Source organism: Ambystoma mexicanum, chromosome 13, assembly GCF_040938575.1.
Source record: "Ambystoma mexicanum isolate Mex_15411 chromosome 13, UKY_AmexF1_1, whole genome shotgun sequence".
NCBI classification, from domain to species: Eukaryota; Metazoa; Chordata; class Amphibia; order Caudata; family Ambystomatidae; genus Ambystoma; species Ambystoma mexicanum.
In genome coordinates, this window is record NC_090938.1 from 1,033,927 (window position 1) to 1,053,152 (window position 19,226).

Here is a 19,226-nt window from a genome sequence, read left to right on the forward strand (position 1 = left end):
AGATGTGGCAATGTGAATCATTGGGCTGATGACCCAGATTGTCCAGCATTAAAGATCATTTGCAACAAGTGCAAAGGAAAAGGTCACTTCTCTAAATGTTGCAGATTTCGCGACAGTGCCATGAATTGGATAGGGGATAATTCCGATAGTGATCGCAGTGAAATGGAAATTCAAGATGATTGTGTATGCACTATAACTGATGACGATGAAGAAGTGTTGGAAAGTCCCAGGGCGATGGTGTCGATTGATGGCAATGAAGTATGTATGATGATTGATACGGGTGCAAAATATACGCTTCTGCCGAGGCAATTTTGGAACAGGAATAAACATGAATATTTACATGAGACGGATATCAATCCAAGAGCCTATGGTGGTGTGAGAATCAATGTCATTGGTTGGCATTGGGGAAGGTTGAAATTTAAGAACAGAAGTGCAAATGGCAAAATATATATTACAAGCGAAGGGAAAACTGCCCTACTCAGCTGGACTCACCAGAGTAAATTACGAGTGAAAGTGGTCTCAACCAGTGAGGAATCAGTCTTGTCTATAAGTAGTGGAAGTACTGAATCGATTAATGGTGGTGATATTATACGCAAAGCTGGGTTGCTAAAGGTTTTCCGAGATAATATAGGATGTTTTAAAGGCTATACTCATCAAATATTGATCAAGCCAAATAAAAAACCTATAGCTCAAAGACTGAGAAGCATTCCTTTGGCGGTACGAGAAGAAGTCAGCAAGGAAATAAAGAAGTTGGAAGAAGATGGAATCATAGAAAGTATTGATGCCAGTGAGTGGGTTTCCCCACTTGTGGTAATAAGAAAAAAGTCAGGAAAACTTAGGATTTGTGTTGATTTACGTGAGTTGAACAAATGTGTCATACCTGATCGCCATCCCTTACCTAATATACAAGAAATTGTTTCTACCATTGGACCCTCTAAAATATTTTCGACGTTAGACTTATCAACTGCTTACCATCAGATTAAATTGCACAGGGATTCAAGGAAACTAACTGCGTTCATAACTCCTGATGGTTTGTATCAATTTAAAAGAATGCCTTTCGGATTAGTGTCGGCCGCATCTGTCTTCCAGAAGGTTATGCATGGTATGTTCAAGAATAATGATGGAGTGGTTTGTTTTCAAGATGATATATTAATTCATGCTACCACTCAAGAATTACACGACAAGAGATTACTACATGTATGTAAAAAATTGTATGATGTTGGCATGACTTTGAGCAAAGACAAATGTAAGATAAATTGCAAGGAGATCGAATATTTAGGACATAAAATTACAGTGGAAGGAGTTTTTCCAAAACCACAATTAGTCAACACCATTGTGGGAATGCCGAGCCCAAGCAACAAAGATGAGATTCGGACATTTATTGGCATGGATGAATATTACTCAAAATTTGTCAAGGATTTTGCCATACACACTGTTCCATTACGAGAGGCACTCAAGAGGAAGGTGTTTGAGTGGAATGTGGAATGTGATAATGAATTCAAATTTATAAAACACGCAATAAATTCTGCTCCTGCATTAAAGAATTTTTGGACCAATGACAAGATTATAATCACCGCGGATGCTAGCAACATAGGCTTGGGAGCTGTATTGTCACAAGAGAAAAATGGTCAGGAAGCAGTAATTGCTTTTGCATCGAGGTTGCTTAAGGGGGCAGAGATTTCACATGCCACTATAGAGAAGGAGGCTCTAGCTATTAAGTGGGCATCTGACAAGTTTAGAAGCTTTATATGGGGAAAATAAGTTGAGTTTCGAACAGATCATAAGCCTCTCACTCAAGTGTTCATGTCGAAAGGTCTTAATAAAGTATCCAACAGAATGAGAAGATGGGTAATGATGCTGCAAGAGTTCAGTTATACTGTGACATATGTTCCAGGAATAAAGAATGTGTCTGCTGATTGTTTATCTCGATTAACCAACATTTCTGAGATTGTCGATGAAGATGAAGACATGGAAGTGGTATTTTGTGTAGAAAATTCTTCTATATCCAAAGATGTTTGGGATCAGGCTGAATGTAATGATAATAACATCAAGAAATTGAAAGAATTGATTCAAAGTCATGATTCCATGAAGAAATCTGAATTCGAAGAGGCCGATTTAAGTGCTTTCTGGAAGGTTGCAGATGAACTGCATGTTCACGGAAATTTTGTAATGAGAGGAGATAAAGTCATTCCTCCGACGGATCTGCGGTTGAAGATTATAGAATTGGGTCATGAGGGTCATCAAGGAGTGATAAAGACTAAGCAAAGAATTAGGAATGACTATTGGTGGCCTGGTTATGACTTGCAAATTGAGCGATATATCAGGGAATGTATCCTTTGTTGTGATGATGAGAAAAAATGTGTGGGTTCCAGACAACCAATGGCTATTACTGATATTCCCAATAGTGTATGGAGGGATATAAGCATGGATATTTTGTGTCCTATATGGTGTAAAGGGGTACAAAAGTATTGCTTGGTAGTCACAGATCTTCTCACCAGGTGGGCAGAGATTTTAATTACTTCTAGTGTTACGGGTAAAATTGTGGTGGAAGTTTTATCAAATATATGTGAGAGGGAAGGTTATCCGGGAAGTATCCTTTCCGATAATGGTACTCAATTCATGTCTAAGTAAGTTGCGGATTTTTGTAAAAAATTTGCCATTGAGCACAAGACTAGCTCAATTTATCATCCCCAAACTAATGGAACAGTGGAACGTTTTAATAAGATCCTGAAAGAAACCATCAGAATGGCGTGGGCCAATGGGTTGGATTGGGAGGATGCTCTTAAGGAGAAAGTAATTGCCCATCGTTTCACTCCACACATCAGTACAGGTGTTTCTCCTTTTGAGCATAGCAGGGGAAGAAAGGCAAACACCAAACTAGCTCCCATTTGGCTTATTAAAGGAGGTAAAGAAATAGAAAAGAATCTGGTTAATGCAAGAAAAAAAATCAGGGAAACACAAAAGAGAAACAAGGTTAATTACGATAAGAAAATACGTAACAGCAAGTATGATATGTGTAAAGCTGTTGGTAAGTTTATTACTGCCTCCTGCTCTAAGAAATGGACCATGCAAATGGTCCAATCCTATCAGGGTGATAGAGGCGTTTCGCAATGCTGTTAGGACAGAAGACAAAAGGATATGGAATGTAGAAAGAATTTGGATGTGTGAAAATGATGAGGGTAACAGGAAAGAAATGAAAGATGTAGGCCAGAATACAGTTAGAAATGCTAAGATATCTAGAAATTCAAGCAGCAGTGCTAAAAGTAAAGTGGGTAGTAATGTTGAGAAGAGATATAATGGCAATTCTGAGCAGTTCAATTTTTCCTTGCCAAGCACCTCCAGACATGGAGCATGTATGTCCAGATCTGGCAGATCATATCGGCCACCAAAGAAGATGGAAGACTATGTGGAGTTCATGTAAACCAGCTGGAACCAGTGCTACAACAGTTGTACATAGTTTGTCAATGGTGTAAAAGGAATATTTGTTCCATAGCAGTTGTACATAGTTTGTGAACGTTGTAAAAGGAATATGTTTGTTAGAACAATTTAAAGGGAGGGAGATGTGTAGTATTTCTATTCTGACAGGGCAGAACCTGCCTGATCTGTGTGGGACATGCCTGATCACTGTATGGTGGGTAGCATCAGAACACTTGGAACTCAGGTGTTGATAGAGTTCTAGAAGGGAGGATCGAGATTAAATTAGAACTGTCCAGCTCCCTATGTGACTTGTTGTCTCCCTCCTCCTTTTCCTATAATGTATTATACTTATATTATCATATAAGAATACTTCAATAAATATACTTATCTGTTTAACTGCCTCCCATATTCATAATATATACTGCTAGAAGTTCCAACAAGTTTTTGGTTGGATGCTACCGCTGGGGACCACGCGCTGTGCGCCGTCTGAAGGAGGTGGTGAGCCCCCCCCTCCCACCCTGTTAGAGAGGAATCTGGTGAGAGTGGCTTCCACTGCAGGGTGAAGGTTTTCCCTTGCAGGTGGTTCCCTTGACCACCACTGTAGAGACGGAACGAGGGCTGCCGAGACAACCACTAGATCGTCCCATTGTCCGCTGGCCAGACACCACTTTCTCGAGAGCCACTCTTGCATGGGGCGCATGCGCAAACATGCGTGTGGAACTAGGAAATTGCAGGAGGCCATCATCCCCAACAGTCGCATGGCCTTGCATATGGTCACCTGGTGACCAGCTACATAGTGAGGGATCTGGAACAGCATGTTTTGAACCTTCTCAGAGGGAAAGACGAGGCCGTCTTTGGTCTAAATTAGAGCCCCCAAAAACTGTTTGACCTGGCTGCGGTCTAGACTGAACTCATTCTCATTGATCGAGAACCCCAGGTTGAAGAGATCTATACACAAATCCCGTTATGAGCTAGTCATCGAGGTATGGATAGACTGGGATAGACTGCCTGCGCAGGTGAGCAGCTACTACTGCCAGTACCTCCGTGAACGCATGTGGAGCTTAGGCGATGCCGAAGGGAAGAACCTTGAACTGATAGTGGGTGTCCTCTATGATGAACCTTAGGTACTTTCTGTGCGCTGGCAAGATTGAAATATGAAAATATGCATCTTTGTGGCCATGTAAGCCCCTGCACCAGCAGTGGGATTACTTCCTGCAATGTCATTTGAAATGTTTGCGGTCTAACAGGGCACATGGGGAGAACCTTTTTGGGTACAAGGAAGTACACTGAATAAATAGCCTCGTTTACTGACTTCTATGGCACCCTTTTCCAGAAGGATCTGCACCTCTTCAGCAGGATTTGCAGGTGAACTGGTGATGGGCATCTGCTCTTTGGCGGGTATTATTGAGGTGGCCGGTGGAACTAAATGCAATAACCGTGGGTGACTGTCTTGAGCACCCACTGATCTGATGTGATCCCCTCCCATGCGTGAATGACAACCGTCCCCCGACCGGGGAGGCATGGGAGGGGGCCCGGACTGGTGAGTCACTTGGATGTGAAGGCCGGGGAGTGTTAGAGGGGTAGGGGGGCAGAGTTTCTGCCTCTACCCATGCCTCTGCACTGCCTTCTTTGGCGAAACTGGCTGTTGGCAGATGAACCTTGTCGGGAGGGCGATGAGGTGCCTCCAGCGCCATATTGCTCATGGGGAGATCTGAGAAGGACTGACCTCGAAAGGGACGAGTTTGAACCTCCTCACTGTTGGAAAGGGTTGGCGGTAATCTGGTTGAGCAATTTCAGCATCTCGTGTTCTTTTTTTTAGCCATCACCAAGGCATCATCAACAGCCTTACCAAATAAGTTGGGACTCCTCTATGGGTTTATCTGGGAGCCCCGAGTCTCCGAACTTGAAGCCTGAATTTTTTTTGCCAGGTGTGTCTCTTGAGGAGAGTCCCTTTGCCAGAGTACTTCCCGCAGTTTCAGCAGTGTGTTCTTTCAAATATTATGGTTAAGGGTCACCTGCACCTGTCTACCCCCAGTGACTACTGCCAGCAGGCGTGAACGCGTCTGTACAGGGACCTCTTGGAGGCCACCTTGGAGCAGGCCCCATTGTACGTCGCTGCAACTAGTGAGAAGGGTCGCGTTTTTCATGACTGGTGGAATAGGCCGCAGATGTGGTAACATGTTTGCTGAGGGCATAGAGTTTTTTTGAAGTCCTTATCCAGGGGAGCCGTGGACAGTGGCATCCCTGCCCTTTTCCTGGTAGTTGTAACAACCATGGAATCCGGTGTGGCATGCCCTCAAATATACATCGGGTCAGATGGAGAGGGGCAAAACTGTTTCTCAACCCGAAGGTTGACAGCCCTTGTGAGGGAAGGAGACAAAGAAGGGGCAGTTGAGCAGAGGAATAGCCCGACTAGTGGGAGGTTTTTCTTTGAGAATGTCCTCAACCAAGTCCTGTGTAGCAATCTGAAAGTGATCTGCGGTGCTCTTCAGGATGGCATTAAATACCATCTGTTCATCTATTGCCGATGACTACCTTTGTTGAGGTGAAGAAGGCGGGTCTAGACAAATGTCTGGGGTAGGAGTGGGTGAGAGCCAAGGCTCCCGATCTGCTGGCTGATCTTGTTTCCAGTCCGGGTCAGCAGTGTCCTCATGTTTCTTCTGGTTCTGAATACTCAAATACCTCCTCTTGATGGATTTGTGACTGAATGGGAAGCTTCTGCAGCTTTAGTGGAATGGGGCAGGCGTCCTCCCTAGGCCTCTTGGGGTAATTAATTTCCCTGGGAAGTCAATGAATTGGGACATCTTAGCCATATAATTCTCAAATCTGTCTAGTGCACAGGGATGAAGCAGATGAGTCTGGAGGAGGGAAAGGCTGTTCAGAAGGGGGAGATTTACCTGATAAAGCCCTAGAGAGGGGTGGGGGCCTTCAGGGTGGTACTATCGATTAGAGTGGGTGATTCTGGGATGTTCCGCTAATGAAATAATAGCCGCAAGACACTTGCATATTCTCGGCGGCTGAATGTTGAGTTGACACCTGCAGACGTCGTCGCGGTTGCCAACTCAGTCGAAGCCTTAGGTGTGAGTGCGTCAGTAGCCGTGTGCTTTTTTGAGGGGACGCCCTTGTGAGAGGAAAGCCCAGTCGCATGCCGAGAAGGGAGCCGGACTGAAGTTCGGCAGGCACCGAAGTCTTCGGTGAGTCTGTGGCATCTGGTGCTTAGACATGTCCGTCGAGGAGGCCATAGGGGTTGTGTTTTGCCTTGGGCGGGGCGTGTGTGCCCCCCTGTTGCCGGGGTGTGAACTCCCCATAACAGAACCAGTGGTCTGGCTGTCGGGCCAGGCATCTGGTAATCAGAGGGTTCTGCTTAAAGGTCTATGACTTCCAGGTCAGAGTCATGGATGCGGCTGGAGTCCTCGTCATCCTCAACGGCGTCAATAGGGTTGTCCTGCATTGCTTAGGCCGCCCACTGCTTTGTCCGCCTGCCCTTTAACGTGTTGGGATGAAAGTTTACAGGACTTCTAGGAACACTAGTCGTGGTCACGAGGTAAGCACCTATTGCATCTGCGGACAAAATTTAAATGGCATCCTCTCTATAGGTAGAAGGCGGCAACCACTCTAAAGAGGGAAGGGAAAAGGCAATGCATTCTCAAAAAGAATCAATCCAGGGACCCACTCTTCCCTACTGCAAGGACCTGGCCGGAGGGCTGAGGCCACGCAGTTGACGGATGTCAATCAATGCACCAGTCTCCAAACAGCAATAGAGGTCTTTGACGTAAGAGTCCACGAAGTAGTCGAAGAGTAGTAACAAGGACTAGACTACCATTGGTCATGAGACAAAGTAGTAAGAAATTAGCAATATCAACTCTTGCGAGCTGCGCATAAGGCGACCAACTAGTTGGGCAGAAAAAACAATGAGGGACCTTGACGCGTGAGGGATTTTGGGTACACTACACATACGTTAGGGATAGTCTTTCAGTCATGCCCATGTCGACATACCCTTTTGATCTTCGAAAGATGCAATACGGCGCGATTACCACTAGGTGCATGGTGGGGTTTGAGCCATGTTTGTCAGGAAGAGTGCTAATGAATACATTGATTTCAGTGTGTGAGGAGGTGCAGAGTGGCAGATGAGCAGAATGGAGGTAGGTGTATCCATTTACTTGTAGGCAGACAATGGGCAGTGCATCCCCTTTTAACTCCATCCCCAGAGGCCATTTTGAGATTAGCGCAGCACACATAAAACATGCCACGATCAGACAAGGGCTATATATGCAGACAGGAAGGAGAGTCACAGGTAATCTATGAAAGATACAAATGCTTGAGAACAGGAGTTACATGTACGCAACTGATTGCTTATACAGCATTGGATCTTTCATATATTCACACAAATTATAAAGCTGTATCCATACGCATATCTTGCAAAATGGGAGGAAATCTGACCTTTAGAAAAGTTCATCTTCAAGTGAACAGATTACTTCTGTGTAGCGGCATTGCCATTTACTCCATGTAGCCTCCCAGCAAATTTCCATCAGCACAACACCGGCGAGGAAGGCAATAGGGGATGAAACGGCTCTCGTCGAATGCACTTTAGGCCGACCTGGGAGTGGCAGGTTAGCTCTCTGCTTACATCCCCTTGGCTATCAGGAAATTGAAGATTTAGATAACCCTTTGCCAACAGCTGCGGGGCGAGATGGGATGAGCAGCCGAGAAAACGTTTGCAGTGGCTTGGACCTGGCAATATAGTACATAAAAGCTTGGTTGCTAGCAACTACGAAAGCAGTCTTCCACAAGAGGAATTTGATGATTGCTTTATGCAAGGGTTTTAGAAGGAGGGTCTAGAAAATACATTGTTTAACTCCAAAGCTGGAGCCAGCGCTCGCACTGGCGGGAAGGCAGAGAAAAGTCTTTCAGGAGCTACTTAAAGGGCTGATGAGAACAAAAAGGCAGTGGAGGGGAGTAAAGCGTGAAATTGCCACTAGGTGGATCTGGGGGCATGAGCCAGGCCACCGCGGGCCAAAGAAAGCAGGTACAGCAAAATCTGGAAATGTAAGGAATCCATCTAAGCAGCACACCATATCGTGAAACACTTCCACTTGTCATTATTGCAAGATGGTTGTAGGTCAAAGGATCGAATCAAAAGGATGGAAATACAATAGGGTCGAATCAAAGGCCCGAAAACAAAAGGGTTGACATTTTTTTGGGGGTGGGGTCCCCCCAAACCACCGTTTTAGGTGTAAAAAACACTTTCCTATACGGAAACCCAAAAAAAATGTAAAAAAAATATTTGACCCTTTTGTTTTCGGTCCTATTGACTCGACCCTATGGCATTCGATCCTTTTGTTTTCGGTCCTTTGACCGGACACCTTGCAAGATACAGTAGCTGGAGCTCGAGGCTTCTCTGAAATGTGTCTGCAATCATGGCACATGGGAACGTGCCCGAATCCCAAGGGAGCAGGAGCCAGGCTGTCAGATTGAGAGTCTAAGTTGTGGTGTAGGAACGCTCTTGTCCCTGGAGATAAGGTTGAAGAATGGAGGAAGCCTAAGGGGAGATGCGAGAGGGTGAGGAACCCTAAAAGCCTGACCCCCTCGGCCAGGCTAGGGTCATCGGCATGGATTGCATTGTCCTGAAACCGCAGGGACCATTGCTATTCAACAAAACGGGGGTGCGAGTACACCTACAGGATCGTGAAGGTGTCTCAGAGGCTGCCGTCTTGCAGAAATCCGCAGGCGAATGCATGCAATTTTGCATTTTCTTTCAGAGGGCAGGTCTATGTGGGGCCTCCCCACTTTGAGACGTGAAGTTGACTGTGGAGGAGTTCCCCACTTGCGACGAGCATAGTTCCCTGCTGAATACAAGAATGGACTTGATGCAGTCAGCAGACAGTGCAGGATACTGTGCCCAGCTGCACACAGAGTATGGCCATGTCCGGGCAAGGAAAGCACCCACTTGCCCGTCGTAATGTGGTGTCACTGATGGAAATGGGAAAGATGCCATCTCACTCAGGTGAGCAAGTGGAGGGCTGGGCCGCGTTGTGGTCCAGCCTGTTTACTGGAATGGCCTCTAGCCTGGGAGGATCCACAGCATCACTGACTGCCTCTTTAAGATTGATCTCTCTCTGAAGTGTTCTCCTGAAATGCCAGTTCGATAAGATTGTCAATGATGGGTGGACGATAATCCCAGGACGTTCTGGGGAACCAGGATTTTTTGGACTGAAAGGACCGCGGACGTTGCTGCGAGATACCAAAGGATAGAGTTGTGTTGGTTTCTGTTTTGATGGCAGTCAGGTGGTTGTTGAAGAGCCAGGGAGAGAGGTTAGACCCCTGGGAAACACCACAAGTAGAGAGATGGAGAGTAAAGACCCCAGTTGGACCCGAGAAGGTCATTGAGAAAAGAGGTTGAGAAAGGAGGTCAACCAGGCAAGGGCCTGATCAGTAATAACAAGCTTGCCTGAGACAATTGACCAGGATGTCCATGCCCTGGAGAGGCAGAGCCACGCTGGACTGCAGAGCAGGCAGTGGTGTAGAGCAAGCCCATAGCGTTAGACAAACGCTGGTGTCCCATACGGCAGAGACACCAAGGTCAGAGGGAGAGGGGGAGAAGCACCCGTTTCCTCTGGTGGCTCGACCATGAGAAAGCTGTGGTATGCCTGAAGGACGTTCGTTGCTGAGAGAAGCAGCACCAGAGAAGCAAAATCTCCTGAGAGATGTACAGATACTGTGAAGCAAGGCCGGGGAAGCCTATGAGGTTTCGGAAACTGAGAAACCCCAGAGGGCAAGTGCCCTTTATAAAACAGAGAAAAAGATACAAACACTTTGTATCCAGGTTCAAAGAACCACCTATAAGGTGACAGAAGCCTGAACAGCAAGCGTCCGTGCAAATCTTAATTGACAGAAACTCTTTGCATGCAAGCAGGGAAAGCAGACAAGTTAACGGAAGCCCGAGAAACACAAATGGGCGAGCACCCTATATGCATCGAATCAGGTTGAATACGAACACTATGAACGAAGGCTGGGAGAGCCTACAAGGTTTCGGGAACGAGAGGGGAAGCCGCCCGTGAGGTTTGGCGAGCCTGAGAAAACCCAAATGGGCAAGTGCCCTTGTGAATCAGAATAAACAAGATACACTTTGAATCAAGGCTGGGAGAACTAGTGAGATTACAGGAACCTGAGAAACTGGTGTGGGCCAGCACTCCATGAACTGAAAGCGAACTTCAGGGAATCCAAGAGTCACCACCTTGATAAAGAAACTTGTATCCAGAGAAAACAAAGAAAAGTATTTTTTTATTTATTTTTTTATTTAACAATGACATCTGCCAAAAAGATGTGAACTGTTGTAAGACATTGAAGAACTATTTTTCCAAGTGTTGGGCCAGGCAGAAGCCCAGAGACTGTTCTGTTCTCCCTCGTTTTTGTTCATCTTAAGTGGCAGGGCCAGTTGGATTTGGACGGAAGATTTTAATTAATGGACAAGCACCCCCACAGATATGGGGTGGATCGGCCACTTTTACTTGCTAAGACTAGCCAAGTACCCCCCGCCGCCGAAATAATAGGGAGTAAAAAAAAATGTTGAGACACAACATTGTGTCCCTGCTTTCACTCACACAGCCACATAGTACCACAGGAAGAAACAGCTATTACTGCGTGATGGTAATAAGGGAGTAGTTTCTTACCTGTAACTCCATTTCTCCAGCGTTGGTATCTTTCATGGATTCACATGCTTAGAATATTCCCCGTCGTCAGGTTTCCGGCCTGATGGGGAACACATGTAAAAGATCCAATGCTGGAGAAACATGCATCTTTTAATCTATATGCACAAGGAGGTGTAAAGAAATAATTACAAAAACATTTCCATTTTCCAGTTAAAATTTTTTTACTAGGAATAAAATGCTCCCATTTCAAAATCTTACCTGGAACACTGACCCTTAGTTTCCATAGGTAGGGAACTTCATTAGGAGTTTTGCCTGTCACAGTCGCCATATCCAGTCAAGCCACTAACCTTCTGTGAGTAGGCATGGTCTGGGTTTAGGAAATCCAGACATTGCTCATTCTGGTCTCAATGTATATATCAATGCATATATTTTAAGGTGGCACATGCCTGGAATAGGCTTTTTCTAACCTTGGAATCAGCCAGTGGGTCAAGGAAGCACACTGCACAGGCCTCAAGCCTGGGGAAACGGTCTGCCCTGCAGGCGAGCACCAATGGATGTAGGATTTCCTTCAAACCCCAGAAGAAACGTATCTGAGGTTTCCAGGAATAGAACCTGAAAAGTGGTCCCATGAAAGGAGAGAACTTTAAGGACTCCCAACACTTGTCCTATAGGATCCCTACTAGGTCTGAGGATTCCCAGCGTGACAACAGAATATTTAAACGGCATGTACATCTGTGGAAGATAAAATGCTGGAGAAGTTGGAAATTCGTGCTTCCCAGGTGAATAGCACCACATGTGCAGAATCTCCAATCTGTTGCCATATGCCTAAATATTTAGTCTGTATGTGGTGGATGCAGTATTTTATCCTGGCCCCTTTTGAATCTGATTATTCAACACATGCTGAGGCTGAGAGAGAACATATGCGCTTAAAGCTTTGTCAGACTGGGACTCGAGCAGTTCTGGAACGAAATACAAATTGGCAAAAGTATGAGGGGAACTGGCGTTCAGGCAAGACACCAATTCAGTACTTCAATTTAAGTGATGCTAAAGAGACATGGGGTGAGGGGCAGAATTGGGCACCACGAGGTGAAGGATTTGCCTTCACCTATGAAGGACTTCATTTGGTTACATCATTGTTATGTTATTTGACATTTGTATGGCCTCGGAGAGCTGCGAGGATGAACGCCCTTTGGAAGACCATGTCGAGTACTGGTGAGGACCGGTGGATGCATGAGTGCATTTATAGTCCGGTGGATGGTAGGTAGGGAATTGCTAGGTCCCTAGCAGCAGCCCGTTATCGGGTGTAGGACGGGTACAGAGTCAAATTGTCAAGAGTAAAAAGACATGCGAATTGAGTGGTACTCCTCTGTATTCTATAGGTGGTGGCGCTCCGGCCGAGTTGCAAGTATGTTTAGGATAGGGTGTAGTCAAATGGTGTGGATTTCAAATGTCAATGGTGACAGCGGGAAGGACTGCATCGTACGAGTCAGCCAATGCAACAGAGGGGAGATTCACAGCAGCAAACCCACTCCCGGAACACTGCGTGGCAAAACCCCAACAGTGGTGAGAATCGCTATTTAAATTAGAAACCCTAGTCCAGCACAATGCCGAGGGAGGCAAAAATACACTCAGTGGCAAGATTCACTGAAGACGGCCCCTTAACGAGAAGCAGCGGTAGAAGGAATAGTGTGGCATCCTGCAAGGCTGGGGCACCAGGGTGAAGAGGCAAACAAGGATGGTAAGCGCCCTAAGGAAGGCGCAGTTTGCCTCTGCCCTTCACAGGCTGCCCTGGGGGGGGGGGGGGGGCGGCAAGAGCTTCAAACGTGGTGTTATGGTCTCATCAGATTGAGGCGAGGGTGAGCAGTGGGAGGTGGAGAGGGTCTCCAAGCAGCGGAGCGCTGGGAAGCACAATTGGTGGTCGGAAAATGCCCCCCACCCCCTCTAGACCCCTAAAAAAATACCAGGCAAGGGTTGCACTAGCCATGGGAGACCTTCTCATGCTGGTCAGCAGGAAATGGGTGAAATGCTATCCCCAGTACAGAGACCAATCGGATCGAGCAGGGAGAGAGCAGGGTTTTTTGGCTGTGGAGCGCTAGCAAGCAAAATGCCCCCAAAAAACCCAAATACAAGGCCAGGGCTGCAATAGCCCTGGGAGACCTCTTCTCGTGGCGTTCAGCAGGAAATACATATTTGTATCAGCACCTAACTCTAGAGTGCTTGAACATAGACTTGGATGACAGAAAGAAGAGGACCCTTCTCAGTAAAACACAGGTAACAGCAGGAATCTTCGCTTCCTCCTTCTCCGTCCCTCTCCCCTGCTAACCTCTTTCCTTCCTCACTCCTTCCCTTCCTAACTCAGTTTTACAGACTGGTAACCTTCAGAGCCTTAGAGGCCCCAGGCTCCCTCGCCAGTCTTGCACTTGCCTCCAGGCCTTTGCACTATACTATCATCAGACTACTGCACTTTCAGCATACACTCTATGAGAGGATATGATAGTTTATGTATATAGCGCCTATACACAACGTGTTTCAAAGCGCTTCAAGGCAAGGGAGGGAACAAGGGAAAATACAATGACATTCTTACAGTCCATGAACAGTAAGGATGTGAAATTAACTATTGTACTCGGCCCGACAACATTTCAGATAGTGCAAGAGCTAAGGAAAGGAGCGGAAAGAGTGGGAAGGAAATGGAAAAAGGCAGGCGACCACCATACTCGGCCTGATGATATTTCTGGTAGAGCCGGAGAAAAAAACAAGGTGAGGGGTGCAGAAAGTGAGGGGAGGAACAAGACAAGCGACTATCGTACTAGGCCTGACAACAGTTCAGGTAGTGATGGAGGGGGGGGGGGGGGGGGGATTTGGGCAGTAATGGGAGATGGAAGGAGACAGACGAGGTTGTCATACTAGGTCCAGGGACAATTCTGATAGAGTAAGTGCATAGAAGAAAGTAAGGGAGGAGATAGGAAAAGGGAGAAGGATAGGAGGAAAGAACAGAGTAAGCAGTCAAAAAGAGTGGAGAAGCAAGAGGGGAGAGCGAATACAATTGCAGAAGTCAGTAGTAACACAATGTTGCAAGCCAGGATACAAGATGAAGATGGGAACAGCATGATTCAGGGCCAGTATGAGTAGTAACCTTTCTGCACTAAACCCAGGGGCCTGCTGGACTGGACCCCCACCCTTTCCCCTCGCATGTCTGCCTGTACACTGCTTGGCCAGAATTTACTAGGACTGGTAAGTTCTATTTTGTCTCCCCTCCCTAGATGGTTGCACCTGAAACATTTCATGCACTCTCACTAGGAGAAATGCCGCCAACCTAGTATGCTAGTTACCTTTTTGTTCTCGGAATCTTCAAGGCCTGAGAATGTACTGTATTCCCTGGCTCCATTCGCGCTTTGAAGTACTTCACTTGTGTATAAGCGCTGTACAAATAAACAATCATGGGGATTGAAGTCATCCACCCCAAAGGCGGAATTCCATTAATTAGAACTGGCTTTTTTATGCACCAAGCCGATAATGGCCTGTTGCTCTTCAACCCCTGTAGGCTAGTTGCTTTCTCTGCACCAACTGAGGGGTTAAAAGGAGAACTCATCTAACTAATGCAGGCCTATGGGATCCAGCCACTCCCGTTTACAATTTGAGAACTTCCAGAAACTTCTGAGTGGTCTTAATATATTTACCTGAATTGGGGTCTTTTTTTCTGCATCCATCAGCCCCACCAGTGCTCTGGGGCCAGTGATTTATTACTGTTAATAGAAGAAATCACAGCACCTTACTCGGTTCACTAATAATTAAGCTGCTAGAGGAAAGCCTACATTTTGCCATCCTACCCAATGAAGGGTTTGGACTAGCGCATACATCCCATTTCCCAATTAGGCTAGTTCTATACCGCTAACCGTGTAATGAGGACGCTCTGCTGCTGTGCAACCCGGTCTAAACCTTTCAAGGCGACTTCTGCCGCATTTCATTGGCCCAGACGCATGGTTACATTTTACTATTTGGATTGTGCCGTTATTTGGAATTTAGGCACTACTTGTATTTGTATTCTTAAATAATTGCAGAATGTCATTGAGAAGTGTGCCTGTGTTTTCTGCATACGCAGGACCAGTTGCCCATGCATTTCTGTACAGCACTGTTGCTTCACACCTAGGCTGCAGATCTATAAAATCCAGGCTGGGAGATCAACTGAGACAACAAACATTTTGGCAATTAATGGGAACAAAGAAATTGCATGAGCTAAACATTCTAAGAATTTGAATTTAACACATATCCACAAGAACTTCTTCCCACATCCCGAATATATATAACTGCATTCTTAATTTCCAAAAGTAGGGCAAAAATACTCTAAACCCGATATTTTAGACGGAGCATTGGGCCGAGTGTCATCACATTTGTGATGGAAAAGCTAAAAACCTCGGGGTCATCTTAGACTCTGCACTCTCCTCCCCTCACATCTGACGTCTCTAAGAAGTCACACTATCAGCTGCACCTCCTTAGAGGTATTCTTCCTTTCCTCTCCTTCCCCCAGAAGCTCACTGTCTCCAGAGCCCTGGTCCTCTCCAAGCTAGACTACTGTAACAGCCTCTATCTAAATCGGCCTGCCTCCACTCTCCGCCCCCTGCAACTTATCCAGAACAGGACTGCGAGACTTGTCCTTGGCCTCAAGCCCAGGGATCGTATCTCTCCAGGACTGAAATCTCTGCACTGGCTTCCAGTGGCTGCAAGGATTAAGTACACAAGGCCATCTGGGGTCTGGGGTCGCAATACCTTCAACTCTCTTCCTAAATATCTTCCTTCTCGAGCTCTTCGCTCACCTGCTTCCAACTCTCTTAGGGTCAGTCGCTTCTCCAAGCAACGAGTTGGTGGCAGATCACTCTTCGGCAGGGGCCTCTCTGGAACAGCCTTCCTGCCTCCCTGAAACTCGAGGAGAACAATCTCCAGTTCCGGAAACACCTCGAAACCTTCCTCTTTGCTTCTGCCTTCTCTCCTCCCCTCCCTTGCTGAATTCCCGACTGAAATTGTACTCGTTACCTGGCCACCCTTTCTGATCTCTGGCCCAGGCCCCGTCAATTACCCACCTGCACTGCCTCCCTGGCAACCCCTGCACTTGGGGCCGTTTTTCTGTCTCCCTTCAGTCCCCATACCAGCACTTACGTCTGCACTTCCTTGCACTTGCCACTAGCTGGTTGTTTTATGTCTTATTTATTCCACTTCCCATGTGCTGCACTTCCCCTCTCCCTTCCCCCTGTGCACTTTTCCCTTCCCCTGTGCACTTTTCCTCCCCCCCTTCCCGTGCGCGCGCGATCTGTACGACACCTGGCCTAGTAGGATCGTTGTCTGTCCTCCCTTTGCCCCCCCCCGGCCTCGTTGCGCCTTGAAACACTTGTGTATAGGTGCGTTATAAATGCCATATCATGACTGCGCATGCGCGCGCGACGCATGCGGGACTAAACTTAACGGCTCCCGGCGGCCGCTACCATTATCCTGTTTTTTCTCCACTCCACGAGCACCGATCGCGCCTCAGCCGCCCACCAACGGCGGCGGACCAGCTGGAGCTGCTGTCGGCGCACTCCGAAGGGAAATCGGAGCGGGAGACGCCGGAACCAGCCCGCGGACCGCCGACGGTTGAATCGCGGCCATCGCGGCGCGGGCGGGAGTAGAGGATCGCCCCTCCCCCCCGGAGACGCTGAGTCTGCTGCGGCTCCCAGGTGGGGCCGACGCTCGGATTAAGGCCCCGCCGACTGCCCACACACCCCCCGATCCACTTGTGACGCCGCATCGCCAACCTTCCCAGTGGGGCCCCCTCATCGGCAGGACTACAATACCCGGGGTCGAGCGGCAGCACGAGCCCAAAGCTGCGCTCCCCCGTTGAAGGAGGACAGGCAGCAACCAGAGGCACCCGCGGCAAGGTACACGGGTGTGGGGGGTGGATGTTTGTTTTGCTCCCCCCCCCCCCACGACCCCCTTTTGGCAACCAGCCTGCTACAGGAGGACACAGAGCACAGCTGCACCATAGTCCCACGAGCCACAAACGCAGCCACACTGAGAGGGTGGGGGACCTCTCCCCCGGTCCATGGTGGACCCCAAGACCTGCCCTACCCCCCTCTTGGGACCGCCCCGAGTGGCTTAAACCAACGCCCGAAACGCAGCGCTCACGGAGGGCCACCCTACACAGTGGAAACAGGCCCATAACGACGATAGAAAAGGGGTACAGTCCTCCCCACGTCATCCCTACTATACACCGAGCAACTAAGCGAGGCTGAGCGACGACACTGCGGCCATACCAAAAAATAGCTTTGGCGGCGGCTCGTAGTGCGCACCGAAGAAGGGCAGCCAGATCCCAACGACATAGAGCCCGTCCGAAGCATGGGAAAGGAGAAAACCAAGAGGCAAACACTACAGAGCAAGATGGACCTCTTCACCGTAGGGGCCCCGCCCCCGCGCGAACCTCAACCCCCAGAAGAAGAGAGTAACCCTGGAGTACTCAGAGACCCTTCTATCTCTTTGTCAGATCTTATGAAAGCGATTGGGGACTCGAGGACGTCCTTGGAACGAAAAATAGGTGGCCTATCCTCTGAGGTGTCCCTTATACGCCAGGACCTCCGCAACTTGTCGACCAGGGTGGGGGAAGCGGAACAGAGGGCGTCTAACACTGAAGATGCAGTCCATCGCATGGAACAACAGCTCACCGCGATTACCCAAAAAGTGACCCAACTGGAAAACCGCGCCGAAGACAGTGAGGGGAGAGCGCGACGCAATAACCTCAGGATCCTTGGTATACCAGAGAAAGAGGAAGGCCCCAGCGCAGAACTCTTCCTAGAAGATTGGCTCACTCATATCTTTGCCCCGAAGAAGCTATCTAAATTCTTTTCGATGGAAAGGGCACACAGAGTCCCCACCGGCAGACCAACACCGGGTGCCTCGCCCAGAACAATGATTGCACGCCTACTGAATTATCGCGACCGCGATGCGATCCTACAAATGGCAAGGGCCATGGGCCCGATCACGTACAACGGCTACAAGGTCGGCTTCTATCCTGACTACACGAAAGAAGTCCAAAAAGCCCGCCAGTCCTTTGACTCCATCAAGAGGAAGCTCCAGTCACTATCCATCAAATATGCCCTCTTCTTCCCGGCATTGCTAAAAGTCCAGTATGAGGGCGCCACTCACTTATTTTACAACCCCAAAGATGCATGGGACTGGCTTGAAACTCATGTCCTCACGGACCCCAGTGGGAGACGCGTGCTACCGGGCCCACCCGCGCAGCGACCCCGACCTGGGAGACCTTCGCCTCCTCACCCCCCCGTCCGATGCGGAAGACGACGCGTCAAGAACTCCTACGGGAAAAGGCTGAGTACCCGGTACTGAAGGGACCAAACTGCAGATTGGTAGAATGGAAATGAGCACCTAGCGGCCGCCGCCCCCTAAGGCTGAGCGCGCGTTATCACAGCCGGGTTATCCCGAAGAAGTTTATAAAGTTATAAGTTCAATGTTTGGGCGACAGGTGCTCCCAGTTGGGGGGGGAAGTACAGGGTGGGGGGGAATTCAAGGACTGTAAAGAAACCGAATCAAGAAATATGAAGGCGAGTCATATCGTAGCACTGGCAAGGGAATCGAACTCAATCTGTGGACAGGATCACAGACATAATCATCATCCGGGCAGCAGATATACCAACCTGAGACGACCCCCGGCCGTCTCCCCCGGAAACACAACGCCATACATCTCTCGAGCGCACAAGACTACCACTGATCCTCGATGCCCAGATATGCGCCCCACGCAGATAGAATGGACTCCAACAAGATAACTGTGCTCTCCTGGAACGTTAATGGCCTTGGCTCCAGCATAAAGCGAAGACTAGTGCTCCAGTATCTTAATCGCCACTCGCCCGATATAGCCCTCTTAAACGAAACACATCTGCTCGGTACGAGCACACACTTCTTCAAAAGATCCAACTACTCCCACGCCTACCAGGCTGGATTCACAACGGGAGCCAGGGGCACGATGATCCTGGTTCACAAGCGAGTCCCCCTGCAGGTCAAGAAGGTCAAGACCGACCCCCGGGGCCGCTATGTCATGATACTGGCTGATATCTGGGGCGAGAAATGGGGCCTCGCTGCAATCTACGCACCTCCCTCACAAACGAAAGAATTACTCTCCGAGCT